This window comes from Chanodichthys erythropterus, chromosome 6 (assembly GCF_024489055.1).
Source record: "Chanodichthys erythropterus isolate Z2021 chromosome 6, ASM2448905v1, whole genome shotgun sequence".
Classification (NCBI taxonomy): domain Eukaryota; kingdom Metazoa; phylum Chordata; class Actinopteri; order Cypriniformes; family Xenocyprididae; genus Chanodichthys; species Chanodichthys erythropterus.
In genome coordinates, this window is record NC_090226.1 from 17,153,825 (window position 1) to 17,169,579 (window position 15,755).

The following is a 15,755-nucleotide window of genomic DNA, read 5'->3' on the forward strand; positions in this document are numbered from 1 at the left end:
TGCTTAAAGCAAATAACACAAAAGTAACAATATAACCATACACTAAAAAAAGGATTGTGATTTTAACAGTAAAACACTGTAAAAATGCTATGTTAAAAACCTGTTAATTAGTTAAATGATCCCATGATTTACTTACCCTCATGTGATCCTAGGTGTATATGACTATCTTCTTTCACATAATCGGAGTTATTTTTAAAATATCCTGGCTTTTCCAAGCTTTATAATGGTAGTGAATTGGAATTTTGATTTTGAAGCCCAAAAAAGTGCATCCGTCCATCATAAAAATAATCCATATGGCTCCAGGGGGTTAATAAAAGTCTTCTGAAGCAAAGCAATGCGTTTGTGTATGAAAAATATCCGTATTTAAAACTATATAAACTAAAATATCCAGCTTCTGGCAGACATCCGTACGCATAAATCGACTTGCGCTACAAGAGTAACCCCTGACACAATGCGTATGGCGTATGGATTTTTTTTATGATGGATGGATGTATTTTTTTTGGGCTTCACAATCGAGCCCCCCATTCACTACCATTATAAACCTTGGAAGAGCCAGGATATTTTTAAATATAACTCAAGATTGTGTGAAAAAAGGTAGTCATATACACCTAGGATGGCTTGAGGGTGAGTAAATCCTGGGATAAATTTTCATTTTTGGGTGAACTATCCCTTTAACAATAAGCTTCCTTACTATATACGGTTAATAACTGTAATATATCTAATCTTTTAATGTAATTTTACAATAAAATACTTTGTATTGAAGTGAAAATGATAAAAGAAAATACAATGAAAAACGTAAAATGACATTCCCAGAATTCCCCGCGTGACACTTCACATTTTCATTGAAATAACTGTGTTTCTTAATGAATGTTTATTGCATAACTTTATTGTCATGTGTTTTGTATCGGTGCGAAAGACACACCTTTTATATTTCAGTATTTACCTTCTCAGCTGGAAAAGCTGCTTGTCATGTGCTTTGATTCATCATGTGACTTTCTAATCACCAACTGTTTTTGATGGATGTATTACAATGGTACAAAATATATATTAGTACTTTAATAGGTTGGTATATTAACACCAAATCGGTTAATGAAATACGTTTTTTACTGTAAATTTCACAGATTTTTTTTTTTTTTTTTTTTTACAGTGTAGATAGTGAGGACAGAAAAAAAGTCTTTATAATCTTTAAAAGGACTGAGAAGATGGTTGTTTAAATTGATGTCAACAGCCAAACTCAAATGCCAAACCAAGCTGAAACAGTAATTTGGTTACATAAATTAATCGGTTACTTATTTGTCTACAATTTTTTGACTTTTTTTTTTTTTTTTGTTCCGTATGTTGGCAATTTGCATGTCATGGCAACATTTTAAATATTTAATATGATTAATTATTAAATGATTAAATTCAACATTAAATAAATAAAATAGTAATTAAATATGAAAAAAATAATTATAGAAATATGTAAATGACTTGCTGAAATGTTTTAAATAATTAAGTCCTTTTTGCATTTAATTTTTTTATGTAATTACACCATTTTTAACATGAATGAGTATTTTCATGCCTTTCATAGTTTGATTTTTGGGGGATTGTAAACAATTTTGGTATTTCAATGTAAAATGAAGGTCATTCAATTAAATTGGACTGGCTTAAGACAGACCCAGCCTGTGACTTTCTCTCTCTTAAACTGCTGGTTTTCTTGGAGAATAAACTGAATGCTTTTTTCTCCTCCATCGTCCTCATTCACAAATCAAATTATGCAGTTTTCATAGTAAAGGGAGCTAAGTGCCCCATGCTGACCTCAGCCTGTGACCCTTTCTGTTCTCCAGGTTCTCTTTCCTCTCCCTCACCACATGCTGCCCCAACACGGGCTAAACGCCAGCTCGACGTAGGCTAACACTATTAAAAGCGTGTTTAAATGACTTATGAGCGCTGAGACAACAGAGAGGTCGAACGGGCCGAGCACCCAGGGAGCACGAGAGAAAGGCCGAAGGCTGGGGAACGCTTCAAAGTGCCTCCAATATTGAAGATAAAAATCAACTAATCGAGTTTGAACTGCCAATACGTTCGATGAAGCCCGGTTGGGTTCAAAAGGCTTCTCTGAATATTTCAAGGTTACACTCTTAGTCACCTTGGCAGAAAACCGTTGGCTGACTGGCAAGTCACAGTTATTTCATGAAAATGAATTGAGCTGCAAACAATGGAAGCTCTGAAACCAGTCAAATGGTAAAAGCTACACAAAAAGGGGGTTTGAAGGGGGACGTTATTTCCTTTAATTTACAATGTCAAAAGAGACGGAAATCAGTAAATAAACAGTAAAAGACGGGTGCGTGAGAGAAAACTTACCTCAAAATGCATGCGAAAATGGTGCAGGTTTTTTTTTTTTTTTTTTTTCACAGCCATCAGTGTCAACTAGGTGAAACTCTCCAACATATCAGTGCAAAACCACAGTTATGCCGTGACCTTCCTAACCTGAATTACATCAAAACTAAACTAAACCTATAAATAAACCTGGAAACTTCCTGTAACAGCACATTCTACATATAGACTTGCTAAAGCAAAACTGCAGCTAGCTCTCAGCGCTCTAAAGAGCAGAATGAACGGGGTTAAAGGCCAGTTGCTTTTGTTAGCTTGTTCTTTTCTTAAAGATAACCCTTGACCTGTTCTGGGGTCAGCAGTGCTCTCTCGCCACTGCTGATGGTGTCTGACTGGGTGCTGAGTGAGAGATCGGTCACTACGCACTGATCCTGAACACTGTTTGGTCAGATGCTGATTGGAGACAAGCACAGGTGATGAGTCAAACTGTCAGGAAGCATTGTGGCACTTTCCTTAGGCAAAAAAGCACATCAGCCTTTTAGCGTGTTCCGATTTCTAAGCATCTGACAAACAAATAAATCACTGTGGATCAATCCATTGGGCAGATATTGGTACATTACAATCAATCAGAGAGATTTTTGCATTAAAATCCTGTTAAAGGGATAGTTCACTTACTTCTGTCATTTACTCACCCTCATGTCATTCCAAACCTTTATGACTGACTTTCTTGTGTAAAACACAAATAAAAATGTTTTTAAATGTGTTTTTTTCAATGTTTTGTCCATGTAACATTGGACCAAGGTCATTGATGTTTGGACCCCAACGTTCTTCAATATATCTTTATTGTGTTCTGCAGAAGATGCTTATTTTGGGGTGAATTATCCCTTTAAGTTATTTAAGTTTTATTAGTATATTAGTAACTGATGTAAAACACAAAGCTTCTAAATGCATCGAAATGTGTCGATTAGAGGCGTTCTTTTTTACTTTGAATGAAAGAACTAATCTCAGAGCACTATTATTTTAGCATTATTAATACACTAATAATAACATGAATAAAAATAATGCAAATAAAATTAACACATTTAATGCACTCGCCCCGCCCCAGACTTACGCAGGACATCTTAAACGAATGCTATTCATTTTCTCAGGTTAACGCATTAAGAATATTTAACACAATTAACGCATCAACCATTTTTCTGTCATAATTTGGCTAGCGTTACATCATATGATCACGCTCTTATTGCATGCAAATGCTTTTAAACCATTCAAGCACCACAATTCATGTGCACAGAAAGAAGTGCGACAGTTTCGAGTTCTCTTTCGCACTGGAACAAACACCACCACACAGGATTATGCAAAAATGCCCGTTTTGTCGAGTATCCTCAAACGAGCAGTCTTAAATGAACAAAGAGTTGTAAGAAAATGAGATGCGCGTCAGATCTGCATCATATTCAGCAGCGACAGGTCTTACGCCTGTTTCACACATTATCCGTCTGCAGTGCGTATGCGTTGCGTATTTTTTTACGCACCCATGTTAACGTATTAGAGCGTTCACACTGCACGCGGTTGCGGTCCGTCATTGCGTTCCAGGAGCGGTGCGTCTGCAGCAGTGCAGCGATCGTTTACGTACCGAGTCTATTTTTGCTGTACTGCAAGTGCAGCACAGCAGATTGTGTGTGGGCAAAATGAACATGGATTGACCTGAAATTGTAAAAAAAAAAAAGAAATTATGCACATTTAAACTACTTTGTATATTTAGTACATTACATAAAGGATTTTTTTTTTTTTTTTTTTTGATTTAACGCCATGCCAGCAACAAGCTATATTCATGCCAAAAGGAAACATTTCAATTGAACATGGATTGTTGGATACACAGTTCAGTTGTATCATTTCAAAACAATTATTTTATTTTTAAAAAAATGAACAGTGTTTACTTGCATAATGCGATCAGATATGTTTTTCCCCATCGTTGGAGGGAAACTCGCATCCCAGCAGGCAATGACGTGACTTGGGTAAAGTTGGTTTTATATTCACACATTCGGACATCCGTATTCAGTAGCCTTGTTAATCACACTACATTGGACATTCAGTGGACATTCACAAGTAAATATGCCATTAAAACAATACTTGACTATTTTGATCGACTGTGAAAAAATGTTGTAAGTTGACAATCGTTGGTTGTCAATATCATGTCGCTGCTTAAAATTCGCAAACATTTAATTTATTGCACATTTATTGGAAAGTCTGAATTTATCAGAAGTCCGAATGTGCGAATATAAAACCAACTTTACCCAAGTACGTGACAGGCGGACCTAAACCAACCTATTCAAAAACAAGGTGACATGGATGACACTCGTCTCATCGTTGAGGTGGAAAAACATAAAATTCTGTGTGACCCGCAGAATGTATTGTATAAATATTTGAATGCGAAGGAAAAGGCTTGGGAAGCAGTTTCGTTGACTGTTGGTGTCGACAGTAAGTTTTCAAATCTTTGTGTCATGTTTACGTGTACTAAACTACTCCAGCAACTGTCAATATATAAGCGTAATGAATATAACTTTACGCACTGCAAACGTGTGCTGTGTGAAAGCACAATGGCCGCTTCCTGCTTCAGCAACACATACGCACTGCATACGGACCGCACATGCACTGCAGACGGATTATGTGTGAAACAGGCGTTAAAGTGACAGCAGCCTAATAAACCAGTGGCAAAGGTAACAGAAAAAAAAAACTGTAGCTTTAATAAGGATTAATCTACATTTAATTTATAATTCATGCTGTGAAGACTGTAAATTGATTGATAACTTTATTACAATTTCTGTTTTTCCTACCTGTTAGACTGTTATGACATTTATTATCATGGGTTTATGTAAAGATTGTTTCATTTAAAAGCTATTTTTTTTAAGCCTCATAAATGTTGAAATTGATAGCTTTCAGTTATACTGTAATGCTGAATGTCTAAAATTAATGTTTTTAAAAAAAATCTATTTCATAGAGACATCAGTATCAATATTAGTATCAGTGATACTGGCCTTCATTCATAAAAGATGCCATTTAATCAAATATTTAAAATATACTGTCTTTAAGATGTTTCTACATTAATTTAGGAGAGTGTGAAATTGTGAAATTAGTACAATATAAAAATATTAAAAACTTCTTCAGAGATATTTTGCAGATTTAAAATTCATTGAGCGCCTCCCAAAAAGGCATAAGATATAGACCAATTTGGTGTTTGCAAACAGCGATGACGTTTTTTTATGGGCGGAGCCTACCTGGTTGCAGAAAATGACAGTTGAGCAGTAGCAGTCTATGGAAGTCACGAAATAAAAGAATAAAAAAAGTTAATTTCGAGTTTATATCTCACATTTCTTACAAAGAAAAACAGAATTGTGAGATATACTCATTATCCTGTTTTTTCTGAATTGCAATTTATCCCGCAATTCTGATTTTTTCTCCTCAGAATTGTGAAATATACTCACAATTGAGAGTTATAATGGCCGAACTGGGAGTAATAAACACGCAAATGCAAGAAAAAAAAGTCAGAATTGTGAAATAAAAATTTTATAGACTATGTTTAAAAGTTATCTATGTAAAATGTTATAGGTTTAAATATTATTTCATGCTGTAACTGCTATGTATGTATGTCCTCTGAACTGCATATGTGAATATTATGTAGACTTACTGTTTACATCAAATTCCTGCTTTAATAGTAGACTAATCATTGCAGGTGTCATCAGTCCAGTCTGTGAAACGTCTCCGTTTAGCTTCAAAGGACGTTTTCAACGATGGTTTTCTTTAAAAATGAAGACTATATTTTTTTGCATTCCGATTCCAACATCCAGAGGCACAACAAAACGTTTTTCTCTTATTCTGTGGATTTTGCACATTTTCCTCCAATTGCTACCACTATTTTTCTGCAACCACTATGCGCGCGCAGCTGCAAGTGACGTAATTGTGACGTATGCTCCAAAGAGGTCTATATATTTATTTATTGTTGGTTGTAATAAGTGTTTTGTCTAATTTCACTGTATGTTGATGATAATGCAATGGAGAGAGAGATTTTAAAGCAGAACTAAGTAACTTTTTTTACCTTCATAAATAGTTTTCTAACTCCTTACGATGGTTAATTGACTTGTAGTGGTGTGTTTGAGGCGTGCACTAACCCCCTCTGGCACGTCTACGCCAAAAACAGCACTTGCAAGTTGAGCTGCGCCGACCCGACATAATCTCGCCTCATGATCACGTTCACGCGAGAGTGACAAAATGCTTTACGGTAATTAAAAAACAATGTATATTATGACTTTATAAGACAATTTCGAAAATTACCCGCCTCCAACGAGATTTCTTGTACTGTATTTGCAAAACTACTGCGCTGGTGAGCGTTGTAGTCGTTGTAGTCCAGAGCTGGAGTATTTACGACAGTGTGATTCACTGAAAGAACCTGTAGGGGGAGCTTCACAAATCTTACTGAGTTCCGCTTTAACGTGCACTTCTTGTTTAGCTCTTATGGTGATTTTCTTTTTGGAGTGAAAACGGAATAAACTTAGTAAAGTAAACTCAGTAAAGTTTTGGTCATTATTCGGATGCGGTCCGCTACACTTATGAAAGTTACAAAAGTTGCTTAGTCAAGAATAGTGTGCAATCTTTTGTTATTTGATTAGCATTAAAGCGCAGACAGCAGCGCTAGGATTACGCAACAGTCATTATACAGCTCAGTGCCTTCACAAAGTTAATTTATAAACCATCAGTTTGTTATATCGGCCTTTTTCCTGCTACAGCCGATATGTGATGGTTGTAAACTGAGCAAAAATTGGCCGTTAAATAACGGCGGGCGATTCTTCGGTGCATCCCTAATTTTATATATATTATATATAGTTACATTTCAACTTATTTCCAGTTAGTTTCCAAGGAAACATTTCTAATTTTTAGTTTTAGGTATTAGGGTTATTCAGGGTTTACATTTTTTTATTTTTTTTATTTTTAGCTAACAAAATTGTCGAATCAAATTGTGGTGACTGACTGATAAAAGTTAGCAAAATTACTTTAAGCACTGTTAGAAACTTAACCATAACTGAATGAGTCAAAGCATGTGCGTAACGTGCACTAACTGCTAGGCTCTGAAACATCTTACAAAAGTCAATAGGGGCACCTCCCTTCATATCAAATGTTGTACAGCAGTCACAACAAGTTCCATTGGGACACTTCCTGTAAAATATTTACCATTTGTCATCACTTTCTGTGTCTGTACTCCATGCTAAAGACAAAAGATTGGATTAGTCCACCCATTGAAATGCCTCTGAAGAAAATGGCAAATGTCAAGATGTGAAATGAATGCAATAGATCATCCAAACAGTGTCAACCTGTGTTTTCGGCATCAGGGTTTTGTATCGTCATTTGCAACCACAAAGAGTGAAAGGTTAAGCAGCTCACTCCAATATGGTATGATATATATATAGCGGAAGGACCTTGGCAGTGTATGTACACATATTTAAGTTTAATTAATATTTCGTAATGACAAAAGGCCAATACAATTACAAGCTGCTCTATTAATAGTGCATAGATGGACCTCCTAAAGGGAAGAGGACGCCCATCATCTTTTCCACAGCGAGGAGAGCTGTCCCCGCCCACGACTGGCCTCGTCACCTTGACAACAGGCCACAAACACAAGTGAAGCCATGGCGACAGGCAGACAGACAGCAGAGACCAGGATGTAATCTGCTTTACCACACGGTCTTGGAGTGTGTCCAGTAGAATGAAATGCATTTCAAACCAAAAGCCATAAGACCCTCCTACATCCTGTGGCATAAGCATCTAAATCCAGATTCCTAACACAGACTGACACTGATACTGAAATCGTCAATATATTCAATGCAAATATGCATTTTAGCCATATTGGTCAACCGTAGATTGCAGACTCGTGGTGTCCGTTTCATCTGTCACGATCTTTGATGAGTGGCACGTGTGTCTCAGGTGTGTGACCGGTCCCGACAGCACACGACGGCTGCGACAGTAGCTAATTAAAACATAAATGATGTGATTAAAGGGACAGACCGTTGCTTTCCCCACCTGGTGCAATCTTTTTTTTTTTTTTTTGTCGAGGCAGACGCATGTGGTGCATCTGCTGTGCTGCAAAGCTGCGATGACACCGCATACCTGTTTTTCCTCACAAGCTTGTATTCTACCTTTGATTTAATCACTGTAATGCTAAAATCCTATTCAGCGTTGTCCCTTCAACATCATCAGATTATCTTCCTGAGACAGAGAGATTATGGACTCTGTGACGCTCCTCAGGAACAAAGAAAGCTGAAGCCTATGGAAATACACTGAGCAAAAGAGGGGTGCATCAACCATGGATGCAAATAAGCTTCACGGTGTGAAGGTAGACATAAAAAAAAAAAAGTCTACTTCTCCAATAGTGTTGCAATGACGTGCTTCCACAACATGCCTCATCCAGTCATATTTATAATGTATAATAATTATAATAATAGTAATATAGTATAATTATATTATTACATTCATTTATAACCCAATACTAATTCATTATGGATCTAACCTTTTGTTTGACTAAATTATCAACAAATATAACGCATCTTTGTTGAGTACCAGAATTAATTTCTTAAAGGAGTCATGAACTGTATTTTTTAAAATTTTTAATTTTATAATGCTTTTTGAGGTGCACTTTAAGGGCCCTATCATACACCCTGCGCAATGCGGCGCCAGGCGCAACGCAGGTGTTTTTTGCTAGTTTAACCCTGTTATCATTTTCACATCCAGTTAAATACCATATGCATTTGTGCGTCCATGGACGTGCTGGTCTGAAAACGAGGTGTGTTCAGGCGCATTGTTGGCGTATTGCTATTTTGAGGCAACTAAAACAGACAGCACCATTGACCAACAAAAACCTGGTCTAAAGTCAATAGCGCAATATTTTTTAGTTATTTAAAGAGCGCGTTAGTAATAATAACACAATGTGCGTACACTCCACTTATTACACACAAAGGGCGGCAGCGCACAAACAAGCCAAATATTAAAAATAAAAAGGATTACAATGTAAATAAAATATTGTGTGCATAAAGATAAAAATGCTTTGGTGGAATCTGGCTTGGTCTGCTAGCACGCTTTAACCTCACGCACAAGCAGATCCGTTTCCTCGCTAGAGACGCATTCAGTTTTCCCACTTATGTAAATAGCGAATCCGCCATGGCACAAGCGTAACTGGCTTTTAAAGGGAATGGCAGATATATTGCACATTACAACCAAAACACACCCATTACTCATTAAGAGAATAAGAGACAACCCTTTTAGACCATGCGCCGGGCACGCCAACCATTTTTCCCTAGCAAAAGTGGATTCGGACACGCCCTAAATGCACTTGCACCGTGCGCTTTAGACAATGCACTTAGATTGTTAAAATAGGCCCCGTAATGTTAATATGATTTTTACATCAAAAAATTGTCATAATTTAGAAATAAATGGCTATTTTCTACCCCGATTTTAGCCCTGTGATTTGAATGCTCTGTTTGAAGGGGCGTGTCTGCTGTGAGACTTCAGTGTAAACACCCACTGATGTGATTGGTTGACATCTTTGCATACGAAATAAGTATTATGTGTGGAATCCTCTCGAATACTTTTACAACATTTTTACTAAAGCAGCTGTCGAATTTAACGAATCGTGAAAAGTGTTGATTATTGCATTATATTTAGATCTATTCCCATCACATAAAAGGTTGCAGTGATGAGCATTGAGCAGATGACAGCCTGTTGATCGCGTGAATGCTGTGATCTCGTCAATGCAATGCAATTTCGCACTCTCACAAAATGCTTTCACCATAACTTACAATGTAAATGCAGTAAGAGATTAATTATGTAGCGTAAGAGCGTCGGTTCTGGCAAGTGTCCAGATAAACTCGTGCTGCATGATCGATAGCTTCAACCATTATAAAAATACTAGGATTATTCATTTTGAATTTAACTTATTTCCAGTTTAAAAATTAAACATTACTTACAGTTTGCAGGGTACTTGCTGGTTCCAAAAAAGTTGGCACAGCCTGATCTTTGAGCAAAAGTTTTTGGGCAAAGCCAGTTGCTGGTAAAATGCATGGTACAAACATGTCAGTACTGACATGACTAGGACGTTCGTTAAAAATAAACAGAAACCGTTTTTCTCTGACATCGGTATCCTTCAGCAGCTCATGTTTTTCCAGAGCCAGGAACAGCACAACGTCTGCGTGGCATCGCAATCTTATTATTATCAAAATCTTATCATAAAACAACTACTTTAGATCCACTGGCTGCTCATCGACTGAACACCAGTGGGTGGGGACAACGATGTTATGATGTAAAAGTAGCCGTTATTGTCTTGCTCTAGAGGCGTATGCAAATGATTGTGACGTCACATGCCCCCTCGGGTCCAAACGAAGCTTTTTTACTGCTTGATTATATAAATGCTTTTATGCTGATTAGGAGGGCATTTTAAATTATAGAACTTGCAGGATATATTAATGACACAAAGACCTCTTATATGCCAAAAGATCAAGGAAAATTTAATTTCTCATGTCATGACCCCTTTAAAAAAATTATTAACCCCAAACTTTGAACGGTACTGTTACTGATCATGCAGCTCATCCATATAGGTAAAAAAAGAGTGGCGCACAAACTTAGGCACAAGAGGGCAAGAGGTGAGGAGGGGTTACTACACACAGGAAAAGGTAAGCATAGAGTTTTAAAGGGGCATGCAATACAAAAAAGAAGAAAAAAGGCACAGTTCATGTTTAAAGATCACTTTCATATGTCAGAAGCAATCATCAAAGGATGAACACTTTAATTACTTGTGTATGAGACAGTACGTCCACATGACCCACAGCTGCACTGAAACAAAACTCTCACCTGGAACAACAGTTCAGTTCACCCAGAAATGAAAGTGTTTTTTTAAGACATTTTGAGTAGTGACAGAGTGAAATCTGTCTATATTTAGCCATTTTAAAGGAATAGTTTAACAAAAAATTTAAATTTTGCCATAATTTCCTGACTGTGGAACAAAAAAGAAAGTCAAACAACATTGACTTTCATTGTACTGGCAAAAAAAAATAAATAATAATAATTCAAAATGTCTTTTGTTTGTTTGTTTGCTTGTTTTCCACAGAAAAAAGTAAGTCATCATCGACTAATTTAAAAGCTGGCACATTGAGATTGGTCAAGTGACAACGAATGGAGCTTTGTGACTGGAAAACTTGATGCACGAGTTTGAGAATAGGAAAAAGAACTTTCAATATTCTTCAAAATATCTTCTTTTGTGTTCCACAGAATAAAAAGAATAAAAAAAAAGTCATACAGCTTTGGAACAACATGAGGGTGATTAAACCATGACAGCATATTCATTTTGCGTTGAACTAATCCTTTAATTGTAGAATAAATATTCAACATTATTTCAGTTTGGCTGTAGTTCATACTCCAGCAATACAGTGGAGTTTTGTAAGTGTGGAATTCTGACTAACTCTCCACAAACCTTTCGTCAAATTGGGGGCTGGGGATGCTGGCAAAATGAAAACAAGGTGGCCGCTAAGCAGTTGAGAAGTTCATCCAAAGTTGACTTTCTCTCTTTCCATCGACTTCTCTCTCTATCTCTCCCCCCTCTCCTTCCTCTAGGCTCAACTGCTGGAGAACGCATCTGGTAACATTTACCTCGTGACTTAAAACTTTTCTCTACTATTATACAACAGGGCCCTAAACACAACACAAACACACACCAAGTCTTGCTAACTTTTTACAATGGTAACAAGACCAGACCAGGGCCTTACCCTCCCGTGGGCTTATTCAGGTGAACCCGTTTTACGAGCATTCTTCAGCAGAGGGTGAGAAAGCCAAAAAAGAGAGAGGGAAAAAAAAAACAGGAGTGTGCACTTTTCACTCTTTAAACCTCGTTAGCCGTTTTCCCCCCTCTTTCTATCCTCTTTTGACAGCAAAAACAGGAAAACAGCGACGGAATCGTGGAGAAATCTGAACTGGGCTGGAAAATGCACCAAATTAAGTACGACGGCAATGAGTAAATGAAAAACCAAACGCTATATTTTCCTCCTCAAGCCCTTTCGCCGTCAAGAGAAAGTCTTTATGCACAGAAAGTGTTTGCATGTATTTCCAAGTTTCACTTTCAGACACCCACAGTACTGCAGAGAGCTTCCTTCCGCGTATGTGTGCATATCGTGCACACACCGTCGTCAGGCACATCTAGCTCGTCGTCACCGCCCGAACGACCTTGAGCCAGTCGTGCAGGAGTGTCGTCATGGCAACACAGCTTTACACAAGCAGCCACAGCTGGATGCAACTTACACATTCCTCTTAAATTCGACTTGTGCTATAGGACACTGAAGGGAGCTGTAAAACGTATCCGGCGCGCACGACGACACTCGCACGCAGATGCCATGCAGAGACTCTTAATTATGACTCATATGTTTCCAAATGATTCGCACAGAATTTTTGACTTACGACAAACAAACCTTCACAGTTCATCTCTTGATTTGAGTCTAAAGAGCGAAGGGAGAAAGTTCACATGTTGTTTATCATCTCAGCAAATAGAAGACAGAAAGGATGCATTACTCTCTCTGGACTGTATTGAGAAGGACTAACTTTACTTTGCTGCTCGTTTCTCTAGTTAGCAGAATGGAAACTTTACAGCGGTCTACAGATTTGCATCGTAAATTACACCGTGAGCTCCAAATCCAGAATATTTACGTTTGAAAATGTTTTCGTTGAGGATCATGGAGGTGCAGTAAATCATTAATATCCTGAAAGTTCCAAGTGGTTCGTTTTTCAAATTCATTTTGCACACGAGTCACTGAGATGCGAGTCAACCTCGCGGCACGTATTAAAAGTTTACAGGGCTAAAATAACCCGCCTGCACCAACACCTTTAACTACTGAGAGCAAAAAGCCATCGCAAGTAACAGGTATCACATTTCAATTAGTGCAACAATCAAGCTTTTGTTTCAACCCACTGCCACCAACACAAGCACCTTGGAGCAACACTATACACCCCCCCACCCCACCATTAATCTTACATTTGAAACAAACACACAGATACTTGATATAACTGGACCATTTTCCCTGCTCTGAAAATAACCATCACCCACAACCACACTGTTTTCCTTCTTTCACTCTCAGAGAATGGCAGCATTTCAACTCGAGGATTGAAAAATGCAAAATGAGTTAGGACGATCAGATAAGTGTCAGAAAGGTGACGAGAAGCACATTAGTCATTCTGCTGTTTCGCTAGTCACAGCCTCCTGAGATCCAAGAGAAAAGCCACAAAATATCTGTCCAAAACAGAACATCTATAATAGATGAGACATTTTAGAATAGTTCAACCAAAGATGAAAATAACTTCCATATTTAATTTCTGACTTCAGCTGAATGTTGCATGAATATTCTAGTTGATCGTTTCCAAATAATGGAAGTGAATGGGGACTAGGGTTGGCAAGCTCCAAAATTACCAAATTAATATAAAAATAAGTGTGTGTGTATATGCTACATTGCCATTATATTTTAATATAATATAATATAATATAATATAATATAATATAATATAATATAATATAATATAATATAATATAATATAAAATATATATATATATATAAGTAAAATGGATAATAAGACTTTTGCACAAGTTTTCCGAAGTCACATGATAGCTTTGCGTGATTGATAGACCAAAACTAAAGTCATTCTTCTCTGAAACGCATGACTGAATCAGTCTTTTGAGTCAGATCATTTCACTGAATCGAATGTCATGAGTTCAAATAGCGTTGTTACAGTTTACTAAAACTATTAAAAGGGTTTCCGTTAATTGAACTAAAGTTCTTTTCAAGTTATTTGATTAAAAACTAAATGAAAATTAGATGTCTTTCTTTAGCAACTAACTGAAATAAAATAAGTTGAAGTACATTACTAAAACTAAAAAAGCTAAATAGACATAAAAAATTAATACAAATATAAAAAAATAAAAAAGATTTAGTAACATTACTGAAACTCAAATGTAAAAGAAAAGTAAAAATTTAAAAAAATAAAAGCCGATTTAAAAAAATATATAAATAACTAATATAATATAGCTGCAAGCGATGACGGGCACAAGTCCCGGTTTAGGGCAACTGTGCATGGTGGGCAATATGAATAATATAATAGTATACAAATAATACTAAAATAACATTGAATAAATTATTCATTTTATGGCCACTGGGTGGCAAGAATATCAGTGAATAACAACTTAAATTTTGGTCAGCTCATTACACAATGCTTCAGAAGACATGAAATAAAGTGCACAAGTCACTTGTTCAACCTTTATAATACTTTTATGTTGCTTTTGCCTCCAGTTGTTACATTGAAAAGATATATAGGTACATCATTAAAAATTATAAATATATATATTTTTTTATTTTGTTGCATTAACTATTCCTTGAACCACAACAATGGACATTAAAATAAGAAAAAAAACTAAAAGATGTTCAAATCAAAACTCAGATGGTCCTTCAAAAATCATGGGAAAACTTTTGCACAAGCATTTTTTTCTTCCCCTGAGAGTGTCCGAGTTAATGAGTTATAGAGCCCGAGCTAACAAATGGACGAGGACAGAGAATCTATGCATCCTTTAATTCTTAACCCCATCTGCAGTCAAAGCGTTCAACACAAGATTGATTCATAGTTAATGCAGCCTGACGCTCGGCGTGTGAGAGAGAGGGAGCTGGGGAGAAAGGAACAGATAAAGGGGGAAGGGGGGGGCTCAGCCTGCGACCAGTGTGAGGAAGAGTTCAGAGGGTCTTTTCCCACACGCAGTCAGGGCATCCGTGGGTCCCGTAGCGTGTGAGCAGCAACATACATCGCTGTGCATAACGCATGCTCTGTTCTCATACATCCACCGAAATGCTTCAAAAATATTCACACTTATATTAAACTATTTTTAAGCTGTGAAGAAGTGCATTAGTACTGACTCAAAAGGCTGCAGACCCAGCTTTGAAATTAATTAACATAATTTTCAGGAAGATTCTCATTACACTGTAGACGAGGCAACTGGTTCTAACAATATGTTATTAAACAGCGCAAGCATGTTATATACCTGTGCCTTCAGTGTGCAAATAATAACAAAAAGTATATTTCAAAGCGTATATATATATATATATGTGTCAACATAAGTGCATGTGGATTTCAGAGAAACATTGGTCCTACAAATATGGTTATGTTGTGTTTCTATAAATGGGCAGTGAATATTTTTGAAACGGTAGGATGTGGTCAAAGTCTCCTAGCTCACAAACTGCTGCATTTGGATCACTACAAAACGTGAATCGCTGTGAATTCAGTGGAACTTCCTCTAAATTTCCAGTAGCGCTGCAGTGCACTGAATACCTCAGGCTAAATCATTGCAATTAACATTGCAAGAGCAAAGAATGGAAGTGTTAAAA

General features: G+C 36.9%; 1 protein-coding gene across 5 annotated transcripts in view; it reads right to left on the reverse strand.

Annotated features, from left to right (window-relative positions):
* The window catches only part of ncoa3 (nuclear receptor coactivator 3), a 51,088-nt gene that overhangs the window by 34,031 nt on the left and 1,302 nt on the right, over nucleotides 1-15,755 (reverse strand). Inside the window, exon 1 of one of the 5 annotated variants that reach the window (XM_067388275.1) lies at nucleotides 10,320-13,072. The exons of 3 other annotated variants lie outside the window; for them this stretch is intronic. The gene's annotated coding sequence lies outside the window, so the exon portion shown is untranslated. Of the gene's footprint in view, nucleotides 1-2,343; nucleotides 3,259-10,319; nucleotides 13,073-15,755 lie in introns of those variants that run through there. One more of the 5 variants, XM_067388277.1, reaches the window with a different exon arrangement.